Below are 16,394 nucleotides of genomic sequence, written 5' to 3'. Positions count from 1 at the left end.
GTTGCTCACTATAGGATGCCCTGTTTTGGCTGCTCTGTATGGGCTGACCTGTATAGACTGCTCAGGATAGGCTTTCATTTGTGTGTGACTTTGGGGGTTTCACAGTTTTGTCAAAAAAAAAAAGGAACCAGACATCTCATCAAGAGTCATGTGGGCGGTGCTGAAGAGCCACAATGTCCTGTTTAGCACGCCCATTATGGCTTTATTTGGAATGTTTCTGGGCATGTGAAGCCCACAGTAGCTCTGCCCATCGGGACGTCAATTGAGCAAGAATGTCTGTGCCAAGAGTGATGAAACCATGACTCTCCGCCACCCCCTGATACCGCTTAGAGCTTGGCGTGCAAAATTCATAATTTGATATGGTGTAAAAGTGACCAAACACCAGTAATGCACTCTGATTACGTCTCTTGAGATGAGCGGATTAGTGATGAGCGAATGTGATGGGATAAGGTGTTATCTGAGCAAGCTTGGGTGCTAACCGGATGACTTCGGCTTGCTTGAAAAATATGTTTGAGTCCCCGCGGTGTGGCAGACAGGTCAACCTCCTCATACCTGCCATCATCTGCGACTCCTCTTTTGATAAACCTGGCGTGACGTCATCGTTGCAGCATTAGGTCTACACGGAACGACATGCCAAGCTGACTAATTCGGAGGACATCCAGATGATGGCAGGTATGAAGCGGTTCGCAGGGCTACAGATGTGGTCGCTTGACCTTGGTCCTAACAAGTCGTTTCGATCATCTCTGTAGCCTACAAATCCTACTCGGCTACATCCATGCTTTGAATCCTTGATTGTTATCCGCCCTTTCGCGCTCCTCTAATATGTCTTCCGAGGTGCCATTGTGCTCAGTGGTTCATACGTACCTTAATAAAATCCTAATTACTAGCGGAAAGACGTAATTAAAGAGAGCGGTTAGGGGACTTAATGCATTAATAAGGACACCCGGTTATTGTCCGGTGATGGGTTGTGCGCCACCGCCGCCTCACCGTTGGTGCCACACGTATAATGGAATCTGTTAATTGTCGCAGCATATGTTGTTTTATTAGCTGACAATAATTACATTCAGGAGATCACATGCAAAGTGTACGAGAAGATAAAAATGAAATGGCTTCACACTGTGTGCTCAAGTCCTTGGGATCTCGGCAAATTTTCCCTTCATTGCATCCCGTCTCCCTGCAAGGTTCACATTGAAGTGTGACAAGAGACAGTTGACAAGAGACACATGCTGGATTTTATCAGCGCCAGGCGCAGTCATGGATTGTGAGTGAAGAATGATTGTCATTTCTACCCCATTTATTCCTCGCCGAGCCTCGCTGTGCACTTCCTTCGCAGGAAATTTGCTCTGTTAAAATATCATTGCTTGTCGCGGCTCTTCCATTGTTTTGTATACAAGATTTGTGAAGGGTCTTTATGTACAGACAGGCACCTAACACTCTGCATCCAGAACCTCCGCCAGCTGGGAATTATTCTGGAGATACTTGGGTTTTGCTTTGGAGAAGAAGACATTAAAAGGGGTCTGAAGACAACGTAACGTGTCTGGAGGACAAGCGAAGGTAGATGGAAGAATAGATAAATCTGAGCTAATATTGATAGCCATAGGGTTACTGGTGGGCCCAGGTTGTGTGAACGTCTTGGTCATCTAGGTAGTTCATAGATGCAAGGAGTCTATGCAGGTAGGGTATGGATCAGGGGTGTACATAAGATTCATAGGGCCCCATAGCAAAATTTTGGTCCCCTTTGGTCTATGCGCCTTGTTTTTGGCAGGTGCACAGCACAGCCAGGTCCAGGTCCTACTGACGCTCCCCAGAGGCCGTGGGATACTCGGTACCGGACCAGTCGTCTTAAAGGGATGTCTCACAGTGGAAGTGACCTGGTTCGTGGCCCCAGACGGTCATGTAAAAGGGGAGTATTGATTAGGGATAAAATTTATGTAGTGATTTGTGACGCCAGTTGAAGTGTTCGACTGTAGTATAGTGGGCACTGCAGATGATCCCTGGGGGAGTAGATGGTGATGGCAGTGCAGATGTTTAACCCTCTCCAACCAGGGCTGGCCCCCAGAGATTGTAATGGAAGTAGAAGGCACGGAGTAATAAGACAGGAGACAAGGAAAGTCACTTTATCATTTACTGTAGTTCCTGTGCAGTTCAGAAGAGATATTACAACTCTCAGCAGGTTGCAGTCTGCTCTGCAGAATGGGAGTTATCCTTCTCTCTGTTGTAACTCAGTGTAAGCTTCCTGCTATTCTAATCCCTTCAGGGACCAAGGCTTCCCAGAGTTTGGAACTTCTAGTATAGCCTCTACTCACTGTGTTTTCCCCCTCGGGCAACTTGTAGCTTGGATCCTGTGTTAAGGTCAAGTTTCTTCTTGCACAATCCTTCACTGATCCTAGTTTGCGGCAGTCTTCCCAGGGAAAACACTTTGCTGTTGGTTGTATAAACTCACACAGTCTCTCAGCTTACCACCCTTCTCTGAAACATGGATGGCCTAGGGGCTGATTCCCTGATTACCAGGCGCGTTCTTTCTCCTCCTTCTTCACTGAAAAAACAACTCTCGACTCCTCCCCCTCCCAGTTAGGGTATGTCTGCAAAGCTCTAAGCTTCAGACAAGTAAGGGAGTGAGGTAAATTGTGTGTGTGTGGTGGTCTTTAGCAGAGAAAGCATAACTCCCATTGATCACAAAACACATTCAAAACAGTACATATTTAACCCTTTTGTGGCAGTAAACACGCAGGGCGCCACACTACTCTGCCCCATCTATTTTGAGGTCTGTTGGCACATAGCAAAGGGAGTTACTAGAGATAGGGGCTATTCTGATCAGGTACACCTTGTCACAGTGGGGTGATTTTACGCATGTGGGTAGTGTTCAAAAACCGGCTGTACATGTGGGTAGTGTACGGATACCGGCTGTACATATGGGTAGTGTACGGATACAGGCCGTCCATGTGGGTAGTGTATGGATACCGAATGTCTATATGGGTAGTGTACGGATACCGGCTGTCTATATGGGTAGTGTATGGATACAGCTGTCTATATGGGTAGTGTACGGATACCGGCTGTCTATATGGGTAGTGTATGGATACCGGCTGTCTATATGGGTAGTGTATGGATACCGGCTGTACACATGGCTAGTGTATAGATACCGGCTGTATATATGTGTAGTGTACGGATACCGGCCGTCTACATGGGTTTTGCGGGCTGTATCTGTATGTATAATGCAGCTTCCCTCCTACTGGGAGAGAATGGAAAAAGCTCATCGCTAAACATAAAAATACAAACCGTCTCTGAGCCTTTTAATAATGGTGACAAAGTTGTTGTCACTGACTCCTTGTACACAAGTTTATTGATTCTGTCCCAGAGATTTCCATGACCTTGGGGCTTTTTACTCAGGAGGTGCATCCCTATGACATCTACTCAATATGTTCAGTTTCTTTCAAATGAAAGTGACTGGGATTTTCTCGGAGACCTGTTCTCGGGCTCATGTGTCTGTGATGTATTAGTAATTACACTGAATCGCTAATTTCACTTATTTTCCACTGTGCAAATTCCAGAACTTGAAAGCTGGTAACAAAAAAAAGAAATATTCATCAGAGATAGTTTATACATTACTTATTTAGTTTTTGCGTATGTATTGGGGGTAAATGAGAACAAGATACAAGTCCCTAGAGTAGGCCACTAATATTTGATCCATGGGACAGACTCTTCTGTTCCTCCACCTGTTGGTTGAATTCTGGTACTAAGACTATAGACAGTCAGGCTACTGTGTCTGAATACACATTGAAGCAGTCAATCCCTATACACGGATGATTGGCGGGGATCCCAACCCATCCTCGCACTCCTCACCATTATTTGTTATCCTGAAAGTAAGACTTTCATGCACATCCCCTTGACTATCCTCCCACCACATCCTTTTGAGTGCCATCCCATTGTCACTCCTCTTTTCGTTTTTGTTAGGTGGAAAAAGTGCAGATGTAGTGATGCTGTTTTAACAGGAAGGTCCTGGCAGGGCACTACCTAAATAATTCCTGAAATAAAGTCAGAACAAACGTTGTCTTTAACCTCTCTTTCCTGTTAGAGCATCTCCCTCATAAACGGGAGATATAACCGTATAGATTGGTCCTTAAACCAGCCAAGTGGTGGGTGCACCAGTTGCTGTGTGCTGATTTAATCTGTTTCTCAGTGGATCTCTGCTTTCCCTGGCCACAAACCTTCATCAAACATAATAGGTCTCATAGTCACATCTGAAGACTGATATCCTTTCTGTCCACACTTCTTGGTCAATTCCATGATTGTTTTAGTCTCTGTCCACACGACTTTTCGGGACTGATATCTTCGCTGTCCACAATTCTGTCAGTTCCCAAGACTGATACACTTTCTTTCCACACATCTCTATTAGTTCCCAAGGACTGATATCCTCTCCGTCCACACTTTACACTTTTTGGTCAGTTCCCGGGACTGATATCTTCTGTCCACACTTCTTGTTCAGTTCCCAAGGCCGATAACCTCCGTCCATACTTGTTTGATCTTAAAAGTCTCTTCTGCCCACCAGTCCATCTCAAGGAGTACTGTAACAAGCCGCCTTCTTCTTCTTCACTTTTAGCAGGTCCTTCTGGCTGTAAATATAGCCACTATACCACTACCTCATTCTGCTACCTTCTTCTTATAACACCTACTTGCACTCTTTGGTAGTGTGGTAATGGCAGGTACGCGGGATGCAGTGACGAGACGCGAGACGGACTAAAGTTTAGGTAGTAACTTTTATAGATAGCTGATAGCAGGACTATCCTAAGCAACCAAACAAAATAACAGCAATTGTCCTCGCAGGGACCAAGTACAAGAAAACACTGATTATGAGAACACGACTACTCCGGCAAAGGCCGGTCACTATAGGGCCGCGGTATGGCCAACTACGGGTGCTTAGTTATTATGTGTCACTTAGCCGTCCTGACGTCCCTCGGCGTGTCGTTCAGTGGTGCTCCGGCGTCTCAGCCGCTGGGCCCAGCCGCTGAGGATCTGGCGTAGTCTTCGGGCGTTCCAACACCCAAATGAAGTAGGGGCACAACAGGCCCTAGAAGATTTCCTTGGCGGAATGTCCCCCCAGCAGAGGCTGCAGGATACCGACTGGGAGTGGGAGAGTGGAGGCCGCAGCCCCTGGACAGGGGAGGGCAGCGGCGGTGCTGAGTGGCGGTTAGTAGGCCACTGGTACAGCCAGCGGCTGCACTATGGGACCCACGGAGGGCGACGGCTTGGCTCCTACTACAGACTGGAGCGGGGCGGTGGCAGCTGTGGGCGGCAGTGGACAAGCCGAGGAAGGGAGTGAAGCGGCAACAGCTGGAGCGAGGCGGCGGCGGGTGGCTGCGGGCAGGCCGCAGCTGCGGGCTGGAGCGAGGCGGCAACGGCCGCGGGTGGCGGAGAAGCAGCGGTCTTCTGTCAGTCGGCTTGGCACCGTCTCCCTTCTGTCGCTGTCCTCCTCTGGTTACTGCTGGAGGCTCTGGCTCCTGGGCGTCCCCACGGTCTCCTGCTCATTCTCTCCCGTTCTGCTGACACTCTGACTGGTGTTCCCTGCCCCTTTTATATAGGCTCCTCCCCCAACAGTCCTGGAAGTCTCAGCGGTGCGTCCCCTAACTCTGTTCCCCGGAAACAGACCCCCTAAGAACCTAGATGACGGTCCCCTTGGTTCGGGCCCGGACACTCGGCGGGGGCCCCTCCTGCTACAGTAGCACCATGGGGCAATACTCAACATTGGGCTCTGCCTATGCATCAACATCCAGACCTACTTGGGCCTGTGCGAATGCCGAGGTTATGGTGCCACCATCTGACATTCAAGAAACTCCTGGCAACCAGTGACAATGCCTATATTTGTTGTCGCCTTTGGATGCAGCGGCCCCATATCATCAACTCTCTGTCCTAGAAGAGCAATTCTGCAAAAGCATGTAGTACATAGGGGATGCACGGTTGGAATTACAGATTTATAAAGAGAAATAAAAACAGGATAAAAAACGCATCAATTGACACAGTGGGGAGACGACAGATGTCATTGCTTTATTACCAAATATGCTAAAAACGTACAACATGTTTCTGCTTCTCTAGCAGACTCCCATCCAGAGCAGAAACACGTTCTATGTTTTTAGCATTTTTTTTTATGTTAATAAACTAAACTCCTATACAGCAGAATATGTCAATTGTGTTCTCAGATAAGAGGAGGAGTATGGCTGGATTCTCAACAGAAATGGACTCTTGATGGTGCCGCGAAGATCCATATGGCGAACAATGAAACCATTCAGTAGTCGCCAGTTGGATCTTTGTTCTACCATCAAGTGTCCATGGAGTATTGAACCTTACTTCAACTCTTATCTGAGACCATTTCCTCCACTACAGTTTGGTACACTTGTATATTGGCAGCAGCGTTCTCCAGCTACATCTCATTTGAGGACCTTGTTTTCTCCCCACCTCCTACGTACATACGCTATGTGCGCCATTTTTATTTCTAATGCTGTTTGAATTGTCATCCTATCGTGGGATTTTAATTCTCTTGATACATCTCTAATCCCAATTGAGCATTGCTGGTGATTGGCAGAATATTTTTTGTGTTTACAAAATTGGATGCATGCAAGGAGTCTGAGAGTTGGATTTGACATGGTTCGTTTATCCCCTAGGTTTACCAGAAAGCTTTAAACAGGATCTATTTAAAGGATTTTTGGGAAATGGGGCCCACACAGCGGTAATTCTATAGCTACACCATGTCCTCATTTAGTCCACTCCTCTATATCTGCACCATGCCCTCATTTCGTCCACTCCTCTATAGCTGCACCATGCCCTCATTTCGTCCACTCCTCTATAGCTGCACCATGCCCTTGTTTCGCCCACTCTTCTATAGCTACACCATGCCCTCGTTTTGTCCACTCCTCTATAGCTACACCATGCCCTCATTTTTGGCTGCTCTATAGAACACAGACAGGATAACAAATCGATCACTATGTTAATGAAGCTCTCTGAGGTCATGGGCTGGAGAACCACTTCTAAACCGGAACTGCCAACTTTGTGTTGCCTTCTTTGTTTTTGGAAGGACACAGGTAATAGAGGGCACTGGAGCTGAGTTAAATTTGATCACTGTGAGAAGCAATAGATCTCAGTGACAGCGCAATGCTGAGAGAAAGTTTGTGACAGTTCCTTGAGCATATTGTCACCAGCAGATGTTGTTTTTGCTCGATGGCGAGTGATCGATAGGAAACAAGAGACGTAAAATGAATTGTTCAAAAATAATAAAAAATGACTTGTTTTGTGACAGCGCACAGTCAAAGCAAACTGAAGGCTCTTCTTAGACTTCTGCTTATATCTACTGCTTCCTTGTACTTATGATGTAAATTGAGACAGCAACCAAAAATCTTGAGCATTTTTCTTACACGGTGACAGCTACTGCCGAGAGTCTTGGATGATACTTGTGCTAATCACTCAAAGCACTCGGGATGGGATGGATTGGGCTCAATCTGGAATCCCAGTCCCAGTGAATATGCCATACAGATATAGAAGAGAGGCATTATTTGTACACTCTGATAAGATGATGTAATCCTAGCCCAAAATAACCTTTAAAAACCCTATGTGTTAAGTGTTAGAAAACTGCTCATGCCCCTTTTGCTATTGACCATCATAAGGTCCATTCACTGCTGGTGTTCATTCATTGAGGTCTATTACAGCTCAAGAGCAAAGACCTTGAAGGGGTTGTCTCAAGAAAACTATTGTTCAAAATTCAATAGGGCATATGAAAAGATGAATTTGCAGTTTAAATTGACTAAAAATACTGGGCGGTTTGGAAAATACATTACATTTTCATCTGTAAAAGTTCCACCTTGCTGGTTCTCTTTTGACCTTAGTTTAGGTCCACCTTCACTGGTGGACTCACAAGCTGGTGCGTGAAGACCATAGATCTTCTTAGTTGGAGTGAAGACAAAGTGATTGATTTGTCAACCCTTTAAAAAATGGCCAACATTTCGATTTTCTTGGACCTTGATCACGGCATTTCAGGAGCAGCGTTTTGGATGGTCAAGAGGCAGACAGCACACTGCTTTAATTCTGTAGTAGGCAACCACCAGGCCAACTGTCACTGGGCTACCGCGACAGTGTGGAGCCCGAAGACCGCAGCGCCTGATTGCTCCTACTCCGGCACTGAAAAAAAGCACTTCTTCATTTTAAATGGGGTTATTTCTTCTGGTAGAACAGGGGTTAATCGGCCATGTTGGAAATCCCTGTGATCAGAGCTGTGCTCGGTTAGCCACTCCTTTTCCCTTTATAATGTGGGCTCTGATACTAATCCTCCTCAGAGCTGTCATTTGCTGCATGGCTAACAGAGGGAGAGGAGTTCATATGAGAAGGAGAGTTAAAGGAGTTATTAGTGACTGTTTCTTGATTTGCATGCGTGGTAATTCCCTATCCTTCTCTATTTTGGTTTATTCCCCTACCTCCATGCCCCGGTGCATTCTGCTGTTATATGTGAGTGAATATTTTGTATGCCTGGAGTTTTCTGTTAACCCTTGTTTGTGTTGCCTTATTTGTAGAGTTGGGGTACTACCATGCACAGTAGCTCCCCTCTTCCCTGGGTGGGGGAAGAGAACAGAAAGAGGGCTAACTCAGGAGATAAGGCAAGGGTGGAGGTCCCAGCATCTTCACCTTCAGAAGTATCGCAGGGAGTAGGGAGAGCTAGTGCGCCCCCTAGTGTTAGGGACAGGAAAGGAGTCCCTGGTCCTGGGTCAAAAGACAGCTGTGTCATGACACCAACATTTTTAAAGGACAGAAATGTTGGTTATCATACCACTGAGCACCAACATCCACCTGGAGTGATGACCATATCATTTCTACCTCAAGAATTGAGCCTGGTCAGAAATGGAAGGAGAGAGTTGCAGAACCTCTTTGTTTTGTACAGCATGCATCTTAGCTCTGTTCTCAAGAGATGTGGGTCCCCCATCCATTAGACGTTTATGACACATCCTTCTGACATAGAATATGTCCTCGATGGGACAATCTCGTTAATTCTTATTAACCATTTACTCATTTGGTATTATGAAATGTTTTGGCATCAAGAACAAAGCCCTGAAGGTGGATTCCTCTACAATAAAGGCGCACTGACAGCTTCCCGTGTTTAGTTGGAGCAGATTAGTCCACAAATACCATATCTCATCTCAACCGCAGAGCAGTTCTATAAAGTCATTATCGGTGGTCTATCGTATTTTATGCTTCACATTGTAAGGAAAACATTAATAGACAGAGTCTGGCAACCTCTGATTTCAATTAGACTAACAGGGTAGAAAGAGCCCAGTAATCTTCAGTTTAATGACGCTGAAGGTGATGATAATCTATTAATGTAATTCCTTTCAACGTGCGAGAGAGGGGACAAAAATAATAAAAGGAGTGCGGATGAGACATATGGAAGTGCGGTAGGGAGCTCGCTGGGGAGATTGAGTGTGTGTTTGTTCTTTAGCCTATAAAAATTCAATTTTTGAAAACAAGAACAAGTCATTTTACTAGATGTACAACTGCAAGTGCTTGTCTGAGGCAATAAATCCTGATCATTGGTGTTTAGACGACAAAAAGCCTACTTTCTTTGAAGGCAGTGGAGCAGAGAAGTTGACTCTTTGCTAATCTCCAGTGCTTGGGCTTGTTAACCTCTTCAGTCCTACTGACGAGGTATACGGCGTATTCATTTCTCCTCATATGGAGATGAGAGAGGTAGTTTATTACGATAATCACTACTTTCAGAGTCAAGGTGGACCTTTCGGCAGGGAGATGGTGACACTGCATTAGGTTGATGAGGCAGAATTGTGCTGTTGGAAGATGTGAAGAGATTGGAAATTCGATTTGGTCATGCACAGTCTGGGAAAGTCTGCCAGATCGGACACTTGTCTTTACAGACTAATAGGGAGCTGTCCCAAACTAAAGTCTTCTTCCATGACTTTTATATACCGTTGTAGGCCACATAAACAGGGGTGATGGTGATCACCATATTAATACCTTGGACATAGTGTGTAAAAGCATAAAGGTGTCTTGTGGAATAATACAACTTGGCCAAGACTGATAGAACATAGAGAGGGTGTTCTACTTGGGAAAGCCACTTCTACGAAGAGAGGCTCTTTGCTCTCACTAATAGGACGCTTTCCCAAGTTTTGGACCCTCAACTATGACTTCCATATCTATAAACAGGGGTTGTCGGTTTACGACAACTCTTTTAAGTGGTCCTATGCTGTGGACCTAGTTTATAAAAGCTAATGGGTGGTATATAAAGTTGTTGAAATGGAAGCAATATGGTAAAGCCAAGATGGACAGAGCAGACGCGTCTCATTGTAGGAGATCCCTGCACTAATAGGGTGGTGTCCCAAGCTTAAAAAAATCCATCTGTTACTTCTATATACCCATTAGGACATGCAGTAAAAACAGGAGTTGTCCAGTTGGACATGTTTTCTAAAAGCATAAAATATTGTAAATGGTGTCCAGCCAAGGTGAGCACTTCAGTTTGTAAAGGGTTTACGTTCTGACTAAAAGGGGGTTGTCCAGGGTTAAAGGCTACCCCTGAACCTTCAATACAGCCTCCAAAGGCAAATAGGAGTTGTAGCGACATTTTCAGTGGGCCTATGACATGAACATAGTTTGTAACACAAGGTTTATAAGGTTCTTGAAGGGGAAGGTAATAAGGTCATACCTGTTCTGGCCAAGAACAACAAGCCAGATGCCTCTTCTTGTAAATGTTCTTCACTCTGACTAGTGGAGACTCTACCAAACTATGTACCTCTTCTATGAAGTCTGTATACGCTACCAAGGTATGTAAACAGTCTAGTTGAGACAATGCCATGGACATGGTCTATACAAGCAGAAGAATGTATATAGAACAGTAATATAAGGGAATATAATATAGTTATGATGGGCCAGCCATGTCTATCAGAGCCGGCTCTTTTCTTTGCAGAGGCATTACGTGCTGACTATTAGGGGGGCTCTTCGAGGCTATACGCTCTTACTAATAGGGGGCTGTCCTGAGCTAAAACTCTTTCAAAGACTCCTGTATATCCTAAAACGGCATATGAACAGGGGTTACCCATTAGTGACAATCTGTACAGGTGGCCCCATAACTGTGTGTATATGAAGGAATATAATTTGGCCATACATGGTCACCCCCAGAATGACTCCCTTTGACTAGTGACTCTCCTAAACTTAAAACCCCTCTATGACTTGTGTATACTTTACTAAGGCCTATATGCAGGGGTTGTATAATTGTTTCAACTCCTTTAAAGGGATTCTGTAAACAGATTTTTGCTATTTAACGTGAGAGCAGCATTATGTAGGGACAGATAACCTGATTCCAGGGATGTGTCACTGGCTCAGCAGCTTTCTGCGATTTCAATGCAATCAGTGTTTTATCAGCAGGAGATTATTACTGGGAGACTAGTTGTCATGGGCCAGGCAGTCCTGCTGCTCTGTGTAACCCCACCCTCACCACTGATTGGCAGCCTGCTGACACTGTACACAGGAAGCTGCCTATCAGTGGTGTGGGGGGGGGGTTATTCACAGCTCAGTATTATAGCACTGCTACATGTACATCAGAGAAAACAGGGATTTTATCAAAACTGTACCAAGCAGCTAAGTACTGTGACACATCGCTGGAATCAGGGTCTCTGCCCCTACATCATCCTGTTCTTAGATTCCACAGCAAAAACCGACTGACATATTCCCTTTAATAGGCTTGGACATGGTGAGTAGAAGCATAAGGGTGCGTATATGAGCTTCTTGGAAGGTAGACGCTTCTGAATTTTCCAGTATCTCTCATTTGAAACTTCTCATGTATTTATGAGATCTTTTTTGGTTAATGTAAGATGTTCATTTAAAGTTTTTTTTCCTTACCCCCGCCCCTCTAAGGAATTTCCTCTCCAGCACCATCCGAGAGACAATTTCATGGATAATTATTTATTAATCTGGCCTGTAATATTCTGCCGAGCTGGTGTATTTAGGGGAGTCATAATGCTGCCTCCCATTGCATGAAGTGTTTCCTCACTTTTCCCCTGAGCGTACAACAATCCTGTCTCCAGAACACGGAGAACCCATTAAAACTTTGCACAAATAAAACACATATTGACATGTTTCCGCCTTTTTATTATTAAATATTAATGGATTTCCATTCTAACGGGTGTCGTCTTTTTTTTTTTTCTCTCGAAACCTGAGAGGCTACTTCTTTACCGATAACGGCACCTTAATTGGTGAGCTCATTTAACGTAGGAAAATCTCATTACGTTGTGGAGTCTTTTATGTTGTGGGTTGTTGGTATTAATATTATTTTATGCTTTTGTTGGAATTATCCGGGCTTTTTTTTTTTCTTTTTCCCTTGTAAAAGATTCATTACGCTTTATTACTTGCACAAAGTTGAATGAGAACAGACATAAAGAAATCTCATTGGGCTTCTAGAAGTGGAGAACTTAGTAAATACAGACATTTCGTAAATGGTTTGTCGGGGTGATTATGTGATATGATTTTGTTTGTTTTATGAGTATTGTAGTAGACGCAAGTGCAGTAAAAGAATTAGGAAATCTTCTAGAATTTTCTATTCTACTTTTTGCAGCTCAACTCCATCATGGTGAGCATTGCAGCCTTAAGAAGTTATTACTACAGTTGAACACCACCAACTCCTCCTCTTTGCTGGCATTCCTGGTGGTCTTCATAACCAAAATAGGCATTCGTGATGTTTCAGGGCTATGGTCTGGTTGTCACAGACTACCAATGTGACCGTCAGACCAGGGTCCTACGAATCCTTATGCTTTTCTCAAGCTATTACCTTTCTAGTCAATGGGTGATAACTATTGGATCCATGTGGGTTCCCACCCACAATCACCAGGTTTTTTTTTTGTCCCCCATTTTCTTGAGGTTCGAGTCGTGCTTGCCCATTTGTGACCTTACAGATATCTATCGATAGCCAAGCATTGTGTTCCACTATCCATCATCAGGGCCATAACCGTCCTGCAACTCCTCGTGGCCGTGGTCTTGCAGAAAAGGCCAAATGGGAGGCACAAGACTCAAACTTCGACATTGGCTGGGAGTACCAGTCGTAAAACCCAAACCGATTTAACAATTTTCACCAATCCAGTAGGTAGTTGATAACTATTTGGGCTAGAATATCCCTTGCATCCATAGCAATAAATTAAACTTCAGAATTTTGTGATGGTTGGAACAACCTTGTTTCCAATGTTCCCTATGGAAAACTAGTTTGCGTGAGACATCCTCAGTAGCGCGAAAAAAATCGGTCCGGGTGTTTGGGGGGGTCAATTCTATTTCAACTGGCCCTTCAGCATCACAGAGAGACCATATTCACCATGAGTTGGGAAATAAGGAGGAAACCCTTTACATTGCCCAGTAGAGTCATTGATGGGGTCTGATTGGTGGTCATTCTTTGTGCCCTTATCAGTTGGTAAGTTCATGTGTGTGATGACCGACACCTTTTCATTTACCTTTTTAAGTAATCCTTAGTCTATAGAGTGGGTATGGGTTCTGTTTGCGTTTCTCATTTTTTGGGGAAGATTTCAATAGACAGTAGGTAAAGATTACGTTCCCTTGTGGCGGGACCACAGGGACATTAAAGACTTAAGCTGGCATTACATGTCCTGATTGTCTGGAGGTCTCTTGACCCCAACTTGACAGCTTCAACAGACTCGTGCAGTCCTGACATTATTGTCCATACTAGGACCGTCAATGTTGGACGTGTGAAACCAATCTTCCTGACTATATTTCCTACAGGTTATTTCTGATTGTTGGGGTCATTTTGTAATATGTTTATGCCATTAAAACCCTTTATAAAAGTAAGGATTCTCAAACTAAGCAAAACTTCTCATTTTCGAGGTTGTCCATTTTGTTTGAAGTTCTCTGATCTTCTGTCCCTTTGTTCGGATCCCTCAACAACCCATTTACTTTACATGAGAACCTAAGCGGCAAGTGTTCAATTAGCTGCAGCACCACACATAGGAAAAGTGAAGCATTACACATTTTCCATCGGTCTGTATGTGTAATGTGCAGACGTACTGGGTCCTCTATGTAGCTGTCGTTTGCTCTAGATCAGTGGTCTCCAACTCCACTCTTCAAGAGCCACCAACAAATCATGTTTTCCTTACTATTGCACAGTTGATCGACCTCAAAATATGATCTGTGGGTGGCTCTTAATAACTGGAGTTGGCGAATACTGATCTAGTTAAGAGACGAACACTCTGAAAAAGGGAACCACCTATGTAACTTTGACCTCCCAGTATGAGCACCACCCGACGGCTCCTTTAAGAATTCTGATGTCCATAGTAAAAAAAAATATGCATTACCTTCCCAGAGAATGATTCTGCAAAGTAATAAATGGGATCATCGATACTGAATCATAATATTTTCTTCATTAAACATGTTGAAAAATGAGAGGACTCAGCTTGGAAGGCAGGAAAGTACGTAAACCTTGGTCAGATATAGTGTTACATAAACACTTGTATCCTGTTTTAAACACCATTTGTCATCTCTGCATACATACTTAAATTCTAGGTGATGTGTTTATTTGCATGTATACCTAGAACGCTAGGATGGAAAATGTGCCTCAGCGTAATATGCGTTTGTTTGAAGGATGTGTTGATTGCACATTTAAGTAATTCAGCCCTAATGGAACCTCACAAATCATGTACCGTGCAAGATTCTCAAAACATTCCTCACTGCTAATGGCTGTGTGTTGTTCCATTGTCGGTGGCATTTATTTTTCTCCATATTTGCATTCTGTGCTTATTTATTAATGCTAATGAGAAAGTCCGTAAATTGTAAACGTGTTAATCGAGAGAACTGCTCGTCACAAAAGTCAGTAGATCGGGTCGTTTCATCTACGCCAACTTGCAACTTGACTCCATCTCCTTGTTCAATCCATGTTGAGTTAGGCTTGGCGTACTACTCAAGGGTGGCCTACAGCACCTTGAGGATCCTTTAGTGGGTACAAGCTATGATGATTAGTGGTCATCTGCTCATGAAGCCTACAGTAGAGAGGGTCACGTACTGCTGAGGTCTACCTAGGGTCTGTCACAGATTGTCCATGAATCTGCCCATCAAAACACTAACATGGCTGGCTGTAGCATTGATACTTTGGAGAGAACTTCTCTGTAAGTCAATGTCTGACCCTTCATGAAGTCATACAACATAAATAGGGTATTAGTCAAGCCAAGTTTCATTAAAGGACTGGGCATTGATTACAGAATAGCTTCCTTCTATCCGTGGCACTTACAAGAGTTTACAAGTTTTCTTTCCCATTGGGAATAGAAATTTACTTGTGTTTTTATGGTGCATATTCAGTAAGACCCCATATTCAGCATGCTTCTGTAAGGATAGTCAGCGGCCCCCAAAAGTTGAATTAAAAGGGACATGAAGTTGTACAATGGTACTGCAGTCCACCATTTTAAAGCATTATCCCCAATCCATAAGAGATAACTTGCTGATATCTGAGGGTGTGACCATTGGAATACTTTGTAACCCTGATAAGGGTGCTCTGCAGTCCTGTCCTGTGAGGCGCCCCAGGGGCCGTGGAATACTCTGTACCGGGCCGGTCGTCTTAAAGGGATGTGTCACAGTGGCTGTGACCCGGTCCGTGGTCCCAGGCGGTCATGTAAAAGGGGTAGAATTGACTGGGAATAAAGTTTATATGTAGAAATTTGTAACGCCACCTGTGGTTTCTGGTCAGAGTGACCAGTGCTGCAGTGTTGCTTCTCTGGGACAGATGTTGTGGTGCAGCAGAGTTGTAGAAGCTTTCCACAGGTAGAGCTGTACTCCCAGGGTAGTTGAGATAAGTTTGTAGCTGGTGAGGGTGTGTGGAATGGAGGATTTAGCAGTGCTGAGTTGAAGACGCAGGAATAATGTAGATGACACAATCGCATGTAGTTCCAAAGGCTTTACTCACAGTCTGGTGCACACAGATGCCCGCTTCAGTGCTGCGTTCTTCAGATGAGGGGTCCAGACATCTTCCAGATAAGATGAAGTACACCCTTACAGCTCTCCCTGTCAGTATGTACCTTTCTTGGCCGTCTCCACACACTATGCTGCTTTAACTCCTTCCTTCCTCTCCAGCACTTCACAGTTATCGTTCTGGGCCAGCAGCTGCGAATCCTGTCAGACAACGCCTCACCGTTTCTGTGATCCTATATAACCGCCTTTCCAGTCAGACTAACTGTGGTAGGGGCGATGGTCCATAAAGTAACCAAAGCTATCGGTTTGCTAGTAGCGCGCTGAGGTATGCGAACTAGGCTAGGGGCCGTTCCCTTTGTGACCAGTTTCTCCCTCCACAAGACCTGTAGTCAGCGTGGAGAAGGGACCCACGGGGAGTACGCTCCAGCCGTGTCCCAGAAGAACCTTTTTTCCTTTAGCGAGCT

General features: G+C 44.6%; 1 protein-coding gene across 4 annotated transcripts in view; it reads left to right on the top strand.

Moving 5' to 3' along the window:
* The window catches only part of WWOX (WW domain containing oxidoreductase), a 1,101,136-nt gene that overhangs the window by 1,042,343 nt on the left and 42,399 nt on the right, over positions 1-16,394 (top strand). The gene's annotated exons all lie outside the window — the stretch shown is intronic.

Source organism: Dendrobates tinctorius, unplaced genomic scaffold (assembly GCF_039654945.1).
Source record: "Dendrobates tinctorius isolate UK_male_01 unplaced genomic scaffold, ASM3965494v1 ptg000009l, whole genome shotgun sequence".
Classification (NCBI taxonomy): domain Eukaryota; kingdom Metazoa; phylum Chordata; class Amphibia; order Anura; family Dendrobatidae; genus Dendrobates; species Dendrobates tinctorius.
The sequence above is the reverse complement of the archived record's forward strand: the minus strand, read 5'-3'. Positions and strand labels throughout refer to the sequence as shown.